Source organism: Dendrobates tinctorius, unplaced genomic scaffold, assembly GCF_039654945.1.
Source record: "Dendrobates tinctorius isolate UK_male_01 unplaced genomic scaffold, ASM3965494v1 ptg000015l, whole genome shotgun sequence".
NCBI lineage: Eukaryota > Metazoa > Chordata > Amphibia > Anura > Dendrobatidae > Dendrobates > Dendrobates tinctorius.
Genome location: NW_027361683.1, coordinates 42,084,975 through 42,104,332, shown reverse-complemented (window position 1 = coordinate 42,104,332; position 19,358 = coordinate 42,084,975). Strand labels below are relative to the sequence as shown.

The 19,358-nt window shown below is 42.8% G+C and overlaps 1 protein-coding gene across 1 annotated transcript in view; it reads left to right on the top strand.

Moving 5' to 3' along the window:
- Positions 1 to 3,499, top strand: part of AHDC1 (AT-hook DNA binding motif containing 1) — a 128,939-nt gene extending 125,440 nt beyond the window's left edge. The window contains exon 5 of the mRNA XM_073564003.1: positions 2,939 to 3,499. The gene's annotated coding sequence lies outside the window, so the exon portion shown is untranslated. The remainder of the gene's footprint in view (positions 1 to 2,938) is intronic.
- Positions 3,500 to 19,358: the final 15,859 nt, after the last annotated feature.

Sequence of the window (19,358 nt, the reverse complement as noted above, 5' to 3'; positions counted from 1 at the left end):
CCTTGTAGGTCTACAATTTTGTCCCTTAGACAGCTCTTTGGTATTGGCCTTGGTGGAGAGGTTGGAGTGTGTGAACAGGAAATTATGATGTCACATTTTATACAGGTAATGAGTTCAAACATGTAATGAGTGCCTAGTACATGGGCTTCTTAAAGAAAAACTAAGGTCTGTGGCAGCCAGAATTCTTGTTGGTTGGTAGGTGATCAAATAGTTATTTAATGCAATAAAATGCAATTTAATTATGTAAAAATCATACAGTGTGATTATCTAGTTTTTAGTTTTAGATTGTGCCTCTCAAAGTTGATGTGTACCGACGATAAAAATGACAGACCTCTCAATTCTTTGTAGGTTGGAAAACTTGCAAAATCGGCAGTGTATCAAATATTTATCTTCCCCACTGTTTTAGCAAAGTTTGCATAAGGGCTGGGATAATTTCCCTGAGAGGAATAAAAAGGTGTCTCTATAGAACTAAATTCTTAGTTTTTCTGCTAAAGACTCAATGCTAGATGTTGTTTTAGAACATTTTGTAATCTCAATATCTCTTTCCCTCTGTTAGGCTGGGCTAAATAGTGACTTTAAGCGTGACACTGGTCATGCAATCAAAGATTCATACAGCTGGTATATCACAGTCTATTGGAGGTGGATGTGGTGCATTGTGACCTGCAGTACACCACAAGTGCGACATGCAGGTTGCAAGATGTCTGAAATAGCTGGATTTTTTTCCAATGTGCTTGTTGCAGTTGCCGTACCTTGTAGGTCACAATGCGACCCCATTTGCCTGCATGTACATGATGTAGCAGTGGCATGGAGGGATTTGTCGCAGACAGTCGCCATGTAGCTCCAGCTTTGAGCAGTAAAATTGTGTCTGACCTATCGCAAGACTCTTAACATAGCTGTGTAGAATAGGAACTCGTGCACTTGCAATTGTCCAAAGGTTTAACTTATTAATATCACGTCTAGTGAGGACAAAGTATTGTATTGGGTTCATACTTTGGAGAAATGTAAACCCCACACCCCAAAGTATGGTATAATTGTTTTTTTTACTTTACTGTGAAATTTAGATTGTGTATATATTTTGTGTTGCGGCATTGTATCCTTGCTGAATATAGCCAACAGTTAGACATTTTTTTTTATTTTACTTTATATTCAAGAAAGTGAACAAATGGTCTTGACATTGGCTGCAAGAACCATGGTCTTCATATTGGCTACAAGAACCATGGTCCTCATATTGACTACAAGAACCATGGTCTTCATATTGGCTACAAGAACCATGGTCTTCATATTCACTACAAGAACCATGGTCTTCGTATTGGCTACAAGAACCATGGTCTTCATATTGGCTACAAGAACCATGGTCTTCATATTGACTACAAGAACCATGGTCTTCATATTGACTACAAGAACCATGGTCTTCATATTGACTACAAGAACCATGGTCTTCATATTGACTACAAGAACCATGGTCTTCATATTGACTACAAGAACCATGGTCTTCATATTGACTACAAGAACCATGGTCTTCATATTGACTACAAGAACCATGGTCTTCATATTGACTACAAGAACCATGGTCTTCATATTGACTACAAGAACCATGGTCTTCATATTCACTACAAGAACCATGGTCTTCATATTCACTACAAGAACCATGGTCTTCATATTCACTACAAGAACCATGGTCTTCATATTGACTACAAGAACCATGGTATTCATATTGACTACAAGAACCATGGTCTTCATATTCACTACAAGAACCATGGTCTTCATATTCACTACAAGAACCATGGTCTTCATATTCACTACAAGAACCATGGTCTTCATATTCACTACAAGAACCATGGTCTTCATATTGACTACAAGAACCATGGTCTTCATATTCACTACAAGAACCATGGTCTTCATATTCACTACAAAAACCATGGTCTTCATATTCACTACAAGAACCATGGTCTTCATATTGACTACAAGATCCATGGTCTTGATATTGACTACAGGAACCATGGTCTTCATATTGACTACAGGAACCATGGTCTTCATATTGACTACAAGAACCATGGTCTTGATATTGACTACAGGAACCATGGTCTTCATTTTGGCTACAGTCCTCTGAATTAACACACTACACGTGGTGCTTGTGCTACTGTTAACAAATAAAAGTTTGGTTTTCAGTAAGAAATTAGTATACATATAGTGTCTAGCCTGCAGATGTCACTGTTTCTGCTGCTGTCTGTGCTGATCTTGCAGCTTTGCCCAGTACTGTACTTTGCATGCACATTAGTTTGAATACTGACACCTGCTGGGTAGCTAGAGATCTTACACAATTCTTCTAAATTATGACGTTCATTTATACTGAAATCTTTTAGAACATGAAATTACATTGTGACACAGAGTTTAACCGATTTAGTTATTCCATAACAAAGATGTGTAGATTGCAGTTATTCTCATTGGGTGTATTAGGCTGCACCTGTATCTGTACCAAATCATCGGTAATTGCTTATTTAGATCTGTGGTGCACTGTTCACACCTACCTGCTTTGCTTTGGTTTATGTCCTTCCTACCACCATATTACGCCTGTTTTTTCTGGTAAATCTAGCGATCCCACTGATATCCTGGGTTCATCAAATCAGTGGATTAGTCCATAGTGCTTGCCTAGTACTTCATGCTGTACAGGTTATATGCCCGGTTTTGCTGGTCATTAACCACGTGAGCATGACTGGGTAACGGACTGGGATCGGCCTTTTTGTGTTTTACTCCTCCGGTTCCCGTGGTCATATTTCTGCTAATGCTTCACGCTGCTGTGTGTCATGCACACACCCTGCACAATGAGTCATGTCTGTGTTTTTCTATAACCGTGTGCTGCCTTTTCTCCTGTTACCGTGGATTGTTATTGACGTTATTTTTTTCTTTTCTTTTTTTTTTTTTTTTTTTAAATCCACAGCTGAGACCATTCCCCTCTACTGAAGCCAGAAGAAAACGCCGTGGGATCCCCTTCTGAGCCCGCACCACCTACATCATGAGTGCGCTCCTTCTCTACTCCCTGAGCTCTGGAACCTCCTCCCTTCAGTTCTCCTCTGAGAAGAAATTTGTGCTTTTTTTGTTAAATTTTTTTCTTGTTTTACTTTCTTCACAAAACCAGCAAAAATTGTACATAAGAAATTTTTTTAAATGTTTCAAAATGTAAAAAATAAAATAAAAAAAAATTCTCGGTAATGGGGTGTATGTGAGGGGGAGGTAGGGAATGTAGCAAGGGTGTAAGTTTAATCTTATTCCCTTCTGATAGGAGTTGCCTGCAGTGCACTGGCACCTCTGTCATGGAGATGGTTACACAGTCCGGTCTCTTTCCCTCACATACCCCCAATCCTACACCACCCACCACCCTGTGTCCCCCATCTACCGGCTGCACTGAAATTGCGTATGTTAAAAGCCCTAACACCACCCTCGGCGGTTAAAACTATTTATTGTAAATAAGGATTTCTCATAAATTGTGTATTGTCCAAAACCAGCCTTGTGTTTTTCATCTGAGACTGTGGATGCGTGTCCCGGAGTCTTTTTACGTGTGTGGATGCGTGTCCTAGAGTCTGTATACGTGTGGGGATGCGTGTCTTAGAGTCTGTATACGTGTGTGGATGCATGTCCTGGAGTCTGTATACGTATATGGATGCTTGTCCTGGAGTCTGTATATGTGTGTGGATGTGTGTCCTGGAGTCTGTGGATGTGTGTCCTGGAGTCTGTATACGTGTGTGGATGCGTGTCCTGGAGTCGGTATACGTGTGTGGATGCGTGTCCTGGAGTCGTGTGTACCAATTATGTGAGGAGTGTAATAATCCAAGGTGACAGTGATCAGGTCCTGGTCCCAGTAGCTCCTTTGTGCTTCCTGCGTTCATTAGCACTTGTTTCAGTATTACTTCCTACAAAGCTGCATCCAGCTTTCTCCCTCTCCTAATATCTCTTCCCTCTTTTCTCATGTCTCTTTTTCTTTTATCTCGCATCATTGCATTTGTTATCTCTCCCTCACACATTCCGCCTGCCTTCATGTTATCGTTTATCATCTTTATTTCACCTTATATCCTCATCACCCTTTCCTTGATCACGCACCCTTCTGCCTGGACACTTGCTTTGTCAAATCGTTCCTGCCTGTAATCTACATGCACATTAACTTTTAGCCCTTTGGTGATCCTTCTCCTCACATCTGTTCCTTGCCCATCATCTCCTTCTTCCCCTGACCTTGCCAATGCATGTACCATTTCCTGGCATAGACACATTCCCATCAATTCTAGTAGTTCATCACCCGATCGTGTACCCGAAATGTTCCTTTTGCCTTCTCGTCCTTTTTGTAATTTTTGTGCGTATTCATTAGCCGTCTCCTCCGCAGTTGTTGTACCCTGCATCCCCCCTTCTCCCTCATCAGTTCACACCAGGCTCTTGATGTCCCCATCGTCAGTTCCTCTCTCCGAGCTGTGCCAGCAGTGTGACAATCTCCTGCTGCTCTATGACCCTTCTTGCTCAGAACAGACTGTCCTCCCACAATCCCCCTAGGCCTGTAACACTATCGCCCTCCAATACTAATTATCCCAGATACACCTCATTGCCACATACTGCGGTAATACAAAACCTCCACGTACAGCACATATGTGTGCGCACACATGGACGGAGAAGTATTCGCACAAATGTGATCTATTCTCAGAAAGTAATGTGGTTGCTGCTAATGCATTTTGCTTGGGCAGTGCCCTGATGGCTTCTAGAAGGAGCTGTTCTCGGCTTTGGCACTTTTCTCGGGCATGGTAGAGGTTGCAGTGATACGCTCTGTAGGGTTTTCACATTGCTACGCTTTGTATTTCTCTCCCTGGCTGGGGAAGGGTTACTTTTTCAAAGCTCTGCAGGGTTCTCTCTGGCAGGGTGCTAGTTAATCCTCTGTTCTGGCCTTGCTGTAGATTAGTGGGGGGGGTGGAGGTCACTGCTGCTCCTCCAGATTTGCCTGCAGGGGGGTGTCTCACTGCCAGGTAAGTGGCAAGTGGGGGGGCTGCGTTGCCCAGCAACAGCCCAGATGTCTGACCCTGTACAATGTGCACTGACACAGCTGTGTGTGAGAGGTGTGCATGCAAGAAAGGGAGAAGGTTGTTTGTGAGATATAATGGATGTGTTTGTGTGAAAATGAAAAAGATTTCCAAGATCGCGGTGTGTGATAGAAATCTGTTGTGTGCATGAGAAGTTGTGTAACGAGAAAAGGATCAAAGGAAGATGCAAGAAAAACAAGTGCTGCCCAGTTTTTCCAGGATAGCATCCATTACCTGTATAAATGTATAGTTTTCATTTATTAGTAATATTTTATAGTGGTATCTATCTATTGCAATCTTGTTTGACATCAGGATCCAGCTGTAAAATGCGATGTGGGCACGGGAGACATGGAGGGTAATAAATGACGAAGCCTCAGAACGGCTTTATGTGTCCGTCTAAGCTTCGCTGTAGCCTTTGTGGGGGCAACAACCAATATCTTTTTGCTACCCCTCTGATCAGAGAATCGGATACTGGTGGTGATTTTCAGGCAGCCTTTTCTTTCTCCAGATTTTCTGCGTTTATTGTTTAAAGTTGTCCTACCAAATGACTGTTAAATGTCAATCTACTGCGATTGAGTCATTCATGCAGATTATACAGCTTCCTGCCTGGGAAACATGCAAGCAGAAGGGTGGCTTCCACTGTGTATGCAAAATACAACAAGGAGGGCAGAAAGTCCGGGTGATTGACATCTGTACTGGGCCATTCATTTCTGCGTAAAGGTCTAGGATATTTTCCCAGGGTTTAAAGAAAAGTTTTCCCCTACAGGTTTATCCCAGCCCATATAGATATTGTTTCCTTTCATTTATTAGCGTTCCACTATTCATATCTATTTTCCCGAGATGAATCCGTGGTAAAGCCATGGAGAAGTAAGCAGCTGGAATGGACCGGCATAAGGGTGCTGCAGCAAAGCTCTTACTGGAGGTCACAGCTGCTGTCACCGTTTTCATCCAGCACAATTTATGAGCCTCTTGGACACTGGCTCATTGTCTTGGGGGTCGTTTTGCTAGTTCATCTACAAAACACACACATTTATTCTTTCTCCCACCTGACAAAATCCAGTTACAAAGTGGCATTCTGTAACAATAAACAACTTGATCCTCTAAAATTTAAGATTCCATCTCTGATCATTCAGCATAAGAGTGATCAAGTATTACGGAAGCCACACAAAAGAATTCTGTATGTGTATGATTACATTTAGTAGGTCAGTCGCAGAAATCACGTCAATTGAGCCATCCACATATATGAAGGCTATATTTATACAGGGGTTGTTCAATGAGGACCACATTATATATACAGTACAGACCAACAGTTTGGACACACCTCATTCAAAGAGTTGTCTTTATTTTCATGACTATGAAAATTGTACATTCACTCTGAAGGCATCAAAACTATGAATTTACACATGTGGAATTATATAATTAACAAAAAAAAGTGTGATACAACTGAAAATACTGTATGTCTTATATTCTAGGTTCTTCAAAGTAGCCACCTTTTGCTTTGATTACTACTTTGCACACTCTTGGCATTCTCTTGATGAGCTTCAAGAGGTAGTCACCGGAAATGGTTTTCACTTCACAGGTGTGCCCTGTCAGGTTTAATAAGTGGGATTTCTTGCCTTCTAAACGGGGTTGGGACCATCAGTTGTGTTGTGCAGAAGTCTGGTGGATACACAGCTGATAGTCCTACTCAATACTGTTAGCTGCTTTTTTCTTGGCATTGTACAAATTCTAAGTAAAGAAAAACAAGTGGCCATCATTAATTTAAGAAATTGAAGGTCAGTCAGTCCGAAAAATTGGGAAAACTTTGAAAGTGTCCCCAAGTGCAGTGGCAAAAACCATCAAGCGCTACAAAGAAACTGGCTCACATGAGGACCGCCCCAGGAAAGGAAGACCGAGAGTCACCTCTGCTGCAGAGGATAAGTTCATCCAAGTCACCAGCCTCAGAAATCGCAGGTTAACAGCAGCTCAGAATAGAGACCAGGTCAATGCCACACAGAGTTCTAGCAGCAGACACATCTCTACAACAACTGTTAAGAGGAGACTTTGTGCAGCAGGCCTTCATGGTAAAATAACTGCTTAGGAAAGAACTGCTAAGTACAGGCAACAAGCAGAAGAGACTTGTTTGGGCTAAAGAACACAAGGAATGGACATTAGACCAGTGGAAATCTGTGCTTTGGTCTGATGAGTCCAAATTTGAGATCTTTGGTTCCAACCACCGTGTCTTTGTGCAACGCAGAAAAGGTGAACGGATGTACTCTACATGCCTGGTTCCCACTGTGAAGCATGGAGGTGTGATGGTGTGGGGGTGTTTTACTGGTGACACTATTGGGGATTTATTCAAAATTGAAGGCATACGGAACTAGCATGGCTACCACAGCATCTTGCAGCTGCATGCTATTCCAACCGGTTTGCATTTAGTTGGACCATCATTTATTTTTCAACAGGACAATGACCCCAAGCACACCTCCAGGCTGTGTAAGGGCTATTTGACCAAGAAGAAGAGTGATGGGGTGCTACACCAGATGACCTGGCCTCCATAGTCACCAGACCTGAACCTAATCGAGATGGTTTGGGGTGAGCTGGACCGCAGAGTGAAGGCAAAAGGGCCAACAAGTGCTAAGCATCTCTGGGAACTCCTTCAAAACTGTTGGAAGACCATTTCCGGTGACTACCTCTTGAATCTCATCAAGAGAATGCCAAGAGTGTGCAAAGCAGTAATCAAAGCAAAAGGTGGCTACTTTGAAGAACTTAGAATATAAGACATATTTTTGGTTGGTTCACACGTTTTTGTTAATTTTATAATTCGACATGTGTTAATTCATAGTTTTGATGCCTTCAGAGTGAATGTACAATTTTCATAGTCATGAAAATAAAGAAAACTTTGAATGAGAAGGTGTGTAAATACTTTTGGTCTGTACTGTATGTCATGGCTAGCGGCCATCAGCTGACCACTGCACCCATATATATGTATGTGTGGGTGTGTGTGTGTGTATATATATATATATATATATATAATATGTACACTACCGTTCAAAAGTTTAAGGTCACTTAGAAATTTCCTTATTTTTTAAAGAAAAGCACAGTTTTTTTCCAATGAAATGAACATTAAATGATTCAGAAATATACACTCTATGCATTGTTAATGTGGTAAATGACTATTCTAGCTGCAAACATCTGGTTTGTAATGCAGTATCTTCATAGGTGTATAGAGGCCCATTTCCAACAACCATCACTCCAGTGTTCTTATGGTACTTTGTGTTTGCGAACTGTGTAAGAAGGCTAATGGATGGTTAGAATACCCTTGAAAACCCTTGTGCAAGTATGTTAGCACAGCTGAAAACAGTTTGGCTGATTAGAGAAGCTATAAACCTGACCTTCCTTTGAGCTAGTTGAGAATCTGGAGCATTATATTTGCTGGTCCATTAAACTCTCAAAATGGCCAGAAAAAAAGAACTTTCATGAGAATCTCGACAGTCTATTCTTGTTCTTAGAAATGAAGGCTTTTCCATGCGGGAAATTGCCAAGAAACTGAAGATTTCCTACAGCGGTGTGTACTACTCCCTTCAGAGGAGATCACAAACAGGCTCTAACCAGAGTAGAAAGATGTGAGAGGCCCCGCTGCATAACTGAGCAACAAGACAAGTACATTAGAGTCTAGTTTGAGAAATCGACGCCTCACAGGTCCTCAACTGGCAGCTTCATTAAATTGTACGCGCAAAATGCCAGTGTCAACATCTACAGTGAAGAGGCGACTCTGGGATGCTGGCCTTCAGGGCAGAGTGGCAAAGAAAAAGCCATATCTGAGAATGGCTAATAAAGGAAAAGATTAATATGGGCAAAAGAACACAGACATTGGACATAGGAAGATTGGTAAAAAGTTTCATGGACAGACGAATCCAAGTTTGAGGTGTTTGGATCACACAGAAGAACATTTATGAGACGCAGAACAACTGAAAAGATGCTGGAAGAGTGCCTGGTGCTATCTGTCAAGCATGGTGGAGGTAATGTAATGGTCTGGGATTGCTTCGGTGCTGGTAAAGTGGGAGATTTGTACAATGTAAAAGGGATTTTGTATAAGGAAGACTATCACTCCATTTTGCAACGCCATGCCATACCCTGTGGACAGCGCTTGATTAGAGCCAAATTTATCCTACAACAGGACAATGACCCAAAGCTCATCTCCAAATTATGCAAGAACTATTTAGGGAAGAAGCAGGCAGCTGGTATTGTATATGTAATGGAGTGGCCAGCGCAGTCACCAGATCTCATCCCCATTGAGCTGTTGTGGGAGCAGCTTGACTGGTACGCAAAAAGTGCCCATCAAGCCAAACCAACTTGTGGGAGGGGCTTCTGGAAGCAAGGGGTGAAATTTCTCCAGATTACCTCAGCAAATTAACTGCTAGAATGCCAAAGGTCTGCAATGCTGGAATTGCTGCAAAGGGAGCATTCTTTGACTAAAGCAAAGTTTGAAGGAGAAAATTATTTCAAATAAAAATCTTTTTTTCGTACCTTGTCAATGTCTGGACTAGATTTTAAATTCATTTGGGAACTCAATTGATTAATAAAAGTATGAGTTTTCATGGAAAACACAAAATTGGGTGACTCCAAACCTTTGAACGGTAGTGTAAATATACCCACGCATTTGCTGGTGCATTGGTCAGCTGATGGCCACTTTTCATGGGATAACCGTTACCGGTAGAGAAGTATAGAAATAGAAGATGGACCAGAGCTGCAATGCTGGACCTAAGCTAGTCCATAGGGAAGCATAGTGTGGATTCTGGGAGTAAACGCACCCTTTTTATTATGATCTGCAGCCCCCGAAAGGAGTTAAATATGGTTTTTACCTATGGATGACTCTTAGGTGAACTTGTTTATCGCAGCCATTTTGTGATGGCAAAATCTGAAATAATTTGGGATCAGAAACAATGGCAAAAAAATATTTTTAGTGAAATTAGTAGATGCTTGGAACAAGCTACAAGCTTTCAGCATATGGGACTAGAAATGTAACTAAATGACGGTGCCCAAAATAATATCTTATCTAAAATAATATCTATCCAAAAACGTGTTTATTTTATTCACTTATATAGCACCATTTATTCCATAGCACTTTACAGACCCAATCTCTGTCCCCAATGGGGCTCGCAACCTAAATTCTCAGTATGTCTTTGGAGTGAGGGAGGTTTGAAGCCAGATAACATACAAACTTCGTGCAGATGTTGTCCTTGGGAGGGATTTGAACCCAGGACTCCCCAGCGCTGCAGTGCTACCCACTGAGCCACTATGCTGCCCATATAAAAAGGACATATTAGGACAGATTACAGAGACAGTCATCTTTTTCTGCCGTAAATCGTATGTTTCATCCCACTCCTCTCTGTGAAACCTCTGGTGGTTTAGTTTCTTGTATTTTATGTACATACAGGGTTGCATGCATCTCTACAGAGGATGCTGCAGTTTAAAGCATGGCGAAGTGAAAATGTTTTTTCTTTTTACAACTTGACTCAGTTGCCTATATTGACTTATATTCTTTGCTAGTTGAAGAGCCTGGCGCTGCCCGGGCATAGTAACTAACTACGGTTAGTTATAACAAATTATGATTATATCTATATATAAAGCTGAGTGTAGAGCCCCGCCCACTCCGCATAGCCACATTCATTATAATATCCCACATCATTCCGTCAGCCAGAGCTACCGGACTAGTACCCATAATATCCCACATCATCCCGTGAGCCAGAACCACCGGACTACTGCCCCTAATATCCCACATCATCCCGTCAGCCAGAGCTACTGGACTACTACCCATGATATCCCACATCATCCCGTCAGCCAGAGCCACTGGACTGATGGGATGATGTGGGATATTAGGGGTAGTAGGGGTAGTAACCCCTAATATCCCACATCATCCCATCAGCCAGAGCCACCAGACAACCACCACTAATATCCCATATCATCCTGTCAGCCAGAGCTACTGGACTACTACCCATAATATCCCAGATTGTCCCATCAGCCAGAGCTACTGGACCACTACCCATAATATCCCACATCATCCCGTCAGCCAGAGCCACTGGACTATTACCACTAATATCCCACATCATCCCATCAGTCAGAGCTACCGGACTACTACCCATAATATCCCATATCATCCCGTCAGCCAGAGCCACTGGACTATTACCACTAATATCCCACATCATCCCATCAGTCAGAGCTACCGGACTACTACCCATAATATCCCATATCATCCCGTCAGCCAGAGCCACTGGACTACTATTCCTAATATCCCACATCGTCCCATCTGCCAGAGCCACCGGACAACTACCACTAATGTCCCACATCATCCTATCAGCCTGGAGTCAGAACCAGAGCGCTGAGTGGAACAGTCCTAACTTCCATACTGGGGATCCCTTTAAGAGAGGCCTGGTGTCAGAACCAGAGCTCTGAGTGGATTTGCCATGACTTCCATACCAATGATCCCTTTAATAGAAGCCTGAGGTGAGAATCAGAGCGCTGAGGGATTTACCCTAACTTCCATACCGGAGATTCCTTTAAGAGAGGCCTGGGGTCAGTACCAAAGCATAGAGTGGATTTTCCCTCACTTCCGTGCCGAGGATCTCTTTAAGAGGGGACTTGGGTCAGAACCACAGCGCTGAGTGGATTTGCCCTAAGTTTCATAGCAGGGATCCCTTTAAGAGAGCCTGGGGTCAGTACCAGAGCATTTGAAGGCAATGGCCCTGACTTACATATCAGGGATCCCTTTAAGAGAGGCCTGGGGTCAGAATTAAAGCACTGGATGGATTTGCCCTGACTTCCATACCGTAGATCCTTTTAAGAAAGTCCAGGGGTCAGTACCAAAGCGCAGAGTGGATTTTCTCTAAATTTCATACCAATGATCCCTTTCAGAGACCCTGGCGTCAGAACCAAAGCTCTGACTTCCATACCAATGATCCCTTTAAGAGGGAAGATGTGCCTATGGGATGGAGGATGTGTGATGGGGATATAGGCACGGGAGGGGGGATTCATTTCTGTCATGTGATCTCTGCTCCTTTTAGGGGGGGCAGACAATGGCTGGGAGCTTATGTTCCCAGGGATGCTATATTTCTCCCACCATGTCAGTGTCTGCTGAGGTGTTTTCAAGTTGGAAAACTGTTGGTCATAGCAACCAATCACAGCTCAGCTACTTTTAACCAGCTCTGGTGAAATGAGAGATGCTTAGTGATTGTTTGCAAGGAAAACTGTTGCTCATAGCAACCAATCACAGCTCAGCTTCTTTTGAACAGATCTGGTGAAATGAAAGATGCTTTGTGATTAGTTGGTGATACACACACACACATTCATTTTTATATAGAGAGATTTTATAAAGCTAGAGGGAATGGTAGTTTTATAATTAGACTTGCTATTTCTATTGTGTACACTTTAATTTGGAAAGTACAGTTATTTGTGTTTTGGTTTTTTTTTGGTCATAGAGACCCATACAGAAGAGGACCATTCAGCGCTCCTTAGAAGTAGTAAATACTGATGTTCCCCATAAAATGATAAAACTAGCTTTTCTTAGCTGTAAGAAGGAATAGGTGTTCCCACTCCCCTTGTCATGGTGTGTGTCATGGATTCTACAGTTGTGGCCAAAAGTATTGACACCCCTGCAATTCTGTCAGATAATAGTTTCTTCCTGAAAATGATTGCAAACACAAATTCTTTGGTATTATTATCTTCATTTAATTTGTCTTAAATGAAAAAACACAAAAGAGAATGAAGCAAAAAGCAAAACATTGATCATTTCACACAAAACTCCAAAAATGGGCCAGACAAAAGTATTGGCACCCTCAGCCTAATAGTTGGTTGCACAACCTTTAGCCAAAATAACTGTGACCAACTGCTTCCGGTAACCATCAATGAGTTTCTTACAATGCTCTGCTGGAATTTTAGACCATTCTTTGGCAAACTGCTCCAGGTCCCTGATATTTGAAGGGTGCCTTCTCCAAACTGCCATTTTTAGATCTCTCCACAGGTGTTCTATGGGATTCAGGTCTGGACTCATTGCTGGCCACCTTAGAAGTCTCCAGTGCTTTCTCTCAAACCATTTTCTAGTGCTTTTTGAAGTGTGTTTTGGGTCATTGTCCTGCTGGAAGACCCATGACCTCTGAGGGAGACCCAGCTTTCTCACACTGGGCCCTACATTATGCTGCAAAATTTGTTGGTAGTCTTCAGACTTCATAATGCCATGCACACGGTCAAGCAGTCCAGTGCCAGAGGCAGCAAAGCAACCCCAAAACATCAGGGAATCTCCGCCATGTTTGACTGTAGGGACCGTGTTCTTTTCTTTGAATGCCTCTTTTTTTCTCCTGTAAACTCTATGTTGATGCCTTTGCCCAAAAAGCTCTACTCTTGTCTCATCTGACCAGAGAACATTCTTCCAAAACGTTTTAGGCTTTTTCAGGTAAGTTTTGTCAAACTCCAGCCTGGCTTTTTTATGTCTCGGGGTAAGAAGTGGGGTCTTCCTGGGTCTCCTACCATACAGTCCCTTTTCATTCAGACACCGACGGATAGTACGGGTTGACACTGTTGTACCCTCGGACTGCAGGGCAGCTTGAACTTGTTTGGATGTTAGTCGAGGTTCTTTATCCAACATCCGCACAATCTTGCGTTGAAATCTCTTGTCAATTTTTCTTTTCCGTCCACATCTAGGGAGGTTAGCCACAGTGCCATGGGCTTTAAACTTCTTGATGACACTGCGCACGGTAGAAACAGGAAGATTCAGGTCTTTGGAGATGGACTTGTAGCCTTGAGATTGCCCATGCTTCCTCACAATTTGGTTTCTCAAGTCCTCAGACAGTTCTTTGGTCTTCTTTCTTTTCCCCATGCTCAATGTGGTACACACAAGGACACAGGAGAGAGGTTGAGTCAACTTTAATCCATGTCAACTGGCTGCAAGTGTGATTTAGTTATTGCCAACACCTGTTAGTAAGTTACAGGTGCTGTTAATTACACAAATTAGAGAAGCATCACATGATTTTTCGAACAGTGCCAATACTTTTGTCCACCCTCTTTTTTATGTTTGGTGTGGAATTATATCCAATTTGGCTTTAGGACAATTATTTTTGTGTTTTTTAATTTAAGACAAATTAAATGAAGATAATAATACCAATGAATTTGTGTTTGCCATCATTTTCAGGAAGAAACTAAGTATTATCTGACAGAATAGCAGGGGTGTCAATATTTTTGGCCACAACTGTATATCTTCCTACCCTGTGAGGGAATCCTTTGTTTGTGTTTATTACGTATGCAAATTCCCTCATCAGAGAGGAAGAGGACTCTAGCGCCACCTATTGGAGGTAGCAATCCTAAAAATCCCTACTGAGTCTTTAACAAACTTGCCACATGATTGGAATTTTTGGGGGACTTCCATAGCGAAATCTGAACCTTTGTTAAAGTGTTTCTGCCTGAAAAAAAAATCAACATAAAATAAACACAAATAGTGAAGAAAAATAATGCAGCACCATGTTCAACTATAAGTTTGTTGTCCTTTCTTTTGAAATGAATAAAAAGTTTATCCAAAGAATTTTTAAGCAGATTTTACTGCAGAATCAGTTTGTACATGATTATTCAGTGTGAGCTCTCCTTGGCACTGTCCAATTAGACCCGAGAAGAGATGAGAGAATCGATTTGCAGGACTCCAGTTCCATCGGCTAGCGAATCCCCTTACTTTCCGACTCCTTGATTAACCAGACGGCATCATTGCGGCATGACTTACACCTGGCTATTCAAAAGCGATACAGACAGGTATCCCATCAAGCGGTCACAAATTACTGACCTGGCCGACGGACTGGAGTCCTGCAAATCGATTGTCTCATCTCTAGCGCTGACCATGTCAAGCTGGGTAGGAACATACCTTATTGACAAGTGGTAACATACAGCTGTCAATTTAGTCACTCATTTCCAAGAGGTAAAATAATGGCGCAACCCAACCAGAATTGTTTCATGGAGAACATTCTAAAGTAGCCATGCCATGTGCCAAAACGTGTCCCCTGTAACATGTTCCTGAGTTGTCAATGTATTTCCAAGGCCTTTTCATTAGACAGAAGAAATGAAGAGCAACATACCATATTATCAATTGTTTACAGCACAGAATTAATGCTGGTTTGCTATTTTATTTTTATTTTTGTCAAAAACTAGGAGTGAATTTCATGTTCTGCAGATTGGCAAGGGTCTAGGTTCTGAGACCCCAATGATAGCTCAGAAACATGTTCTCATCTGCGCTGCTCCCTGAGGCTCCTGTATGAGCGCATGCACAAACCGGTGTATATAGGCTCCTAGACTTTCCTCTGAGGTGTTAGAATATCTCCTTTTCTGATGGGTATGTGGCGCCCCTGAGGCTCAGTCGCCACAGAGGTACTGCACCTCCTCCTGAGGTGTGGTGCCCCACCATCCAGGTAAGGTGGAAGCACCTGACCACACTCCAACACCTGCACTCCACACCACAAAGTAGTGTAGCAAAGCACCTTCGGTGGCTCCCTGCTTGGAGTATAGCAAAGCACCCCTTGGTGGCTCCCTGCTTGGAACACGAGCAGGAAGAGTTGAGTCAGTCAGTCTTTCATTCAGTGAGTGAGTGAAGATGTAGAAGGAAAGAGTGTGAGACAGAGAAGATCTCTGGGAGAGGGATGGAAGAGGGAAGTGCTGCAGCAGACCACAGTGATCTGGGACTGCTGGCACAGGAAAGAGACAGGAAGGAAGCTTGATTCTCCATTGGAAAGAAGGATTAGCACGGAACGTGAGGAGAATAAGAGAACAAGGACCAGGGTTAGAGGAGAACCCTTTTCAAGTTCTAAGCGCAAGGCCGGGGCCCGGTCCCCGAGGTTGTACGGATACTAATGGTCCTGCAGCAGACACCGGAGGAATAGAAGTAGTGACCATTTTATTCCCACATAAGACTTGGGGGCACAACAGCAACATATTAGTGAGCCGGGACTTAATAGCAAGGAGTCCCCGAAGCAGGCTACAGCTGTCTGCCGTACAAGTAGAGTTCATAGGAACATCTGACAGGAGGAACTCCAGTGTAACTCAGTACTAGGAGTACTTCACTCAAAGGCGCTATAAGAGGAGACGTTCTGAAAAGGCACATATGTTGGCAGAGTGTTGGAAGGGAGTATTCTATCTGGCCTGGAAGTTGACTGAGTCCCTAATCCGGAGGACACGGCGTGGAAGCGGGCACCTGTTTGCACATCAGACGGTGAGTAAAGCTCTGGAACTACATGCCCTGGTGTCCTCCACTTATTCCTGCGCCAACCTGCCCAGCACCGCTATATCCCTCGCGCCTGACACTACATCATCTAAGTGTCACTTCACCTACACTGCCCTGGGACTACAGCCCTGCCTGTGGAGGGCTATAACATCACTGCTGCACCACACCATCTGTCCCAGAGGATCTGTCTGCAGCGTCGGCTTACACCTCTATTGCCGAATACCACAGGTGGCATCACGAATCACTTATAAACTTTCACTACTATCAGCACACTGAAACAACCCCTTTTACAATGGGCGACCAGGGCCACGGGCCGGGTGCCAGCTGCCGTGACATCTCCCATTGAAGCTCGTCGGGCCCGGTACCGAGTACCCCACAGCCCTGGGTGTGAGGGCGTCCCAGGTATAGTTATGTTTTTTTTCTTTTTTAAAGAGAAATAACTGCCCTCTGTGACTTAGGCTAAAAAGATAAACGATGTCCATAGCTACTCAAAAAATGAGTGCCAACTAAACAGTGAAAGGATATTGGGTCATAGGGTTGTAAGATTAGTGGTGGACACAATGTACAGTGGAGGCACACCATAGGTTTCAAGAAGATTACTCAGAACAGCATCAAAACAGAACAAACTCCAGCCTTCAGTGAAGTATACGGTATGGTATATGGTTTTTGTTTAGTCTATTTTTTTTCTGCCCAGTAGATCCGGTTTTATGCCCCTCTTTTGGTGTTCTTTGGGTTACTAGAACCCTATGGATAATTCATATATCTAGGTGTAGGTGAAAGATGAGGTCAGGGTCATAACTGGATGACACTGTAATAGTCCAGTCAAAATACGGTTTGACCCAGAACAAATTCCAAGAAAGCATTTTATGATTTTTTTTATTACTATTATATGTGGGGAACAACATATTAAAAGTTTTCCAAAAATTGATTACCACAAAGGTCCTAACTATGACGTCATAAGGCGATGACAGCCATCGCACTAAAAATAACGAATATTTCCCTATTTCAAAGCTGTAGCTTTAGGTTACAGAAGAGTTTGCATTTTGTATACTATATATTTTCATATAACAATTTTTATACAAAGTTTTATACTAACTACATGGACAGGCGAGGTCATGACGTCATCAATGACGTCATGACATATATGTACATTTCTAGAAATTATAGAATTAATACACAGTGCATTTTAAGACCTACTTCATCACTGAATAAGCGTGTCAGGTCAATAGTCACTATTTTCATCATCAGACACTGCTTCCTCACTCATATTGTCACAATGCCCTTCTTGAAATGGTCCGCATACCCGTGAACAGGTAAGACCATGTCTTTTGCAAGTGCACCGAAGTGTACTACAACCACGAGAACAATTGCAGTGAATTATTTTCAGAAGTGTTTCTGGCGCGGGTGAAGTATCCATCATCACTGGAACTAGACTGTTGTTCTGCAATTCCCATCCCCATTCAGTAGTGTCCATGGCCTCACCATTGTCCATCCAAAGCATCACTTGGAGGTAACTCCGAAGGGCATGATACTTCGTTGCAGAGGAAGTCGGTGGCAGTCGTTCAGGTGTAACAAAGATTTTGGCTGAACCAACTTTTTTGCAGAGAGTAGAATACCTCATTGCAGACAGATTGTCTCCAGGTTTGCCCCCAAACAATGCCACCATCACTTTACACCCAGCGTCTTCAGTCTCAGCTCTGATTTTGTTAGGTGTGGAAAAGATTTTAGCACAGCTATTTAAGACCGAGTCTCCCTTCAAAACCTTGTGTAGACCGAGTTTTTTTCGATTCCAAAAACCGTGGAAGTGGTATCGCAACCCGTGAATGTATGAAGGAACAGAAGACTGCTGCAGACATGGTTTCCCAGGAACTTCTTCATAACCTTAATGTCTTATACTGTTGCAGGACTCCCTTTATCCGAGTAGAAATAAAGCTTGTAGCCATCGCTGGTTGACGCGTGATGAAGTAACAACACCAAAAGATCTGTATCTTCGCCAATGAGACTAGTACTTTTGTTGGATTACATTGACACTGCTGCCTTAACAATCTCCACATCTACATTCCCCTCTGATTGTATTACGTGGCAACCTCTGTCATTCATGCGCTGTGAAACGAGATTGATAAGAGACTGCTTGTTCTCCACATTCGAAAGGAAGTCCTCCTTTTTCCCGACAAATTTTGTTCCTTCAGCAATGTTCACTTTGTTACTTGTTCGTTTTTTGCACCGTCGCTGATGGGTAATGTCCTTAGTGTTTGGTCCTCCAATGTAACCATCAAATACTATCATAGCCTTACCATAGTGCTTTAGTGTGAAAGATGCATAGTCTTCAGCGATTGAACAATATGTCTTTCCTTCTGACCACTTCAGTCGATGGAGAAGAGAACCTCCGTCAAGAACATAATGTTCACTTCTGGTACATCCTTGAGTACTGCGTCATCTGAACTCTGTTCTTTTATAGCAGCCATCAGTTGTGCTTTGTTTGGTTTGCGAAGAGATGTTTTGCCTCAAAGAGGGATGGTGGGTATGGTGAAAGTTCATAGGCCATCACCTCATCAAGGGAAAGATCAGCAGTTTGAGACAGCACAAGAAACCTTTGGAACAAAAGAGCGGGGTCTATTGTTTTGTCCTTAGCAACGTCAATAGCCTCACTGGATGCCAGGGTCTTGGCTTTCATTGACCGCTTGTACTTAACTGAAAACAGTGATTGACCCTCCATTGTTGCCACTATTTCTCTGCCAATGGTGAAGAGGTTATGGACATTCACATCCTTATTTGCATTGACACCGGTGATAATGTTGCGAAGAGACACTTCATCAGAGAAAGGTGAAAAGGTCTCGAGTTTATCTGCAATTTTCTCCAGGTCTTCACGATCTCTTCTCATCCTTGACGTTCTTGCCTCCTTGTGTTGTTCACTGGTGACAAAGCTCTGGCAAGTGAAACACTGCATTGCATCACTGTAGGAAGAGGACACTGGCGCAGACAGAGTCCACAAGGCCCTCTGATGTTTGGACATTCCACTTCCTCTGGTGAGTCCTGCACTTTTTAGGGAGCGCATCAGAGCTTGCTCGATGACT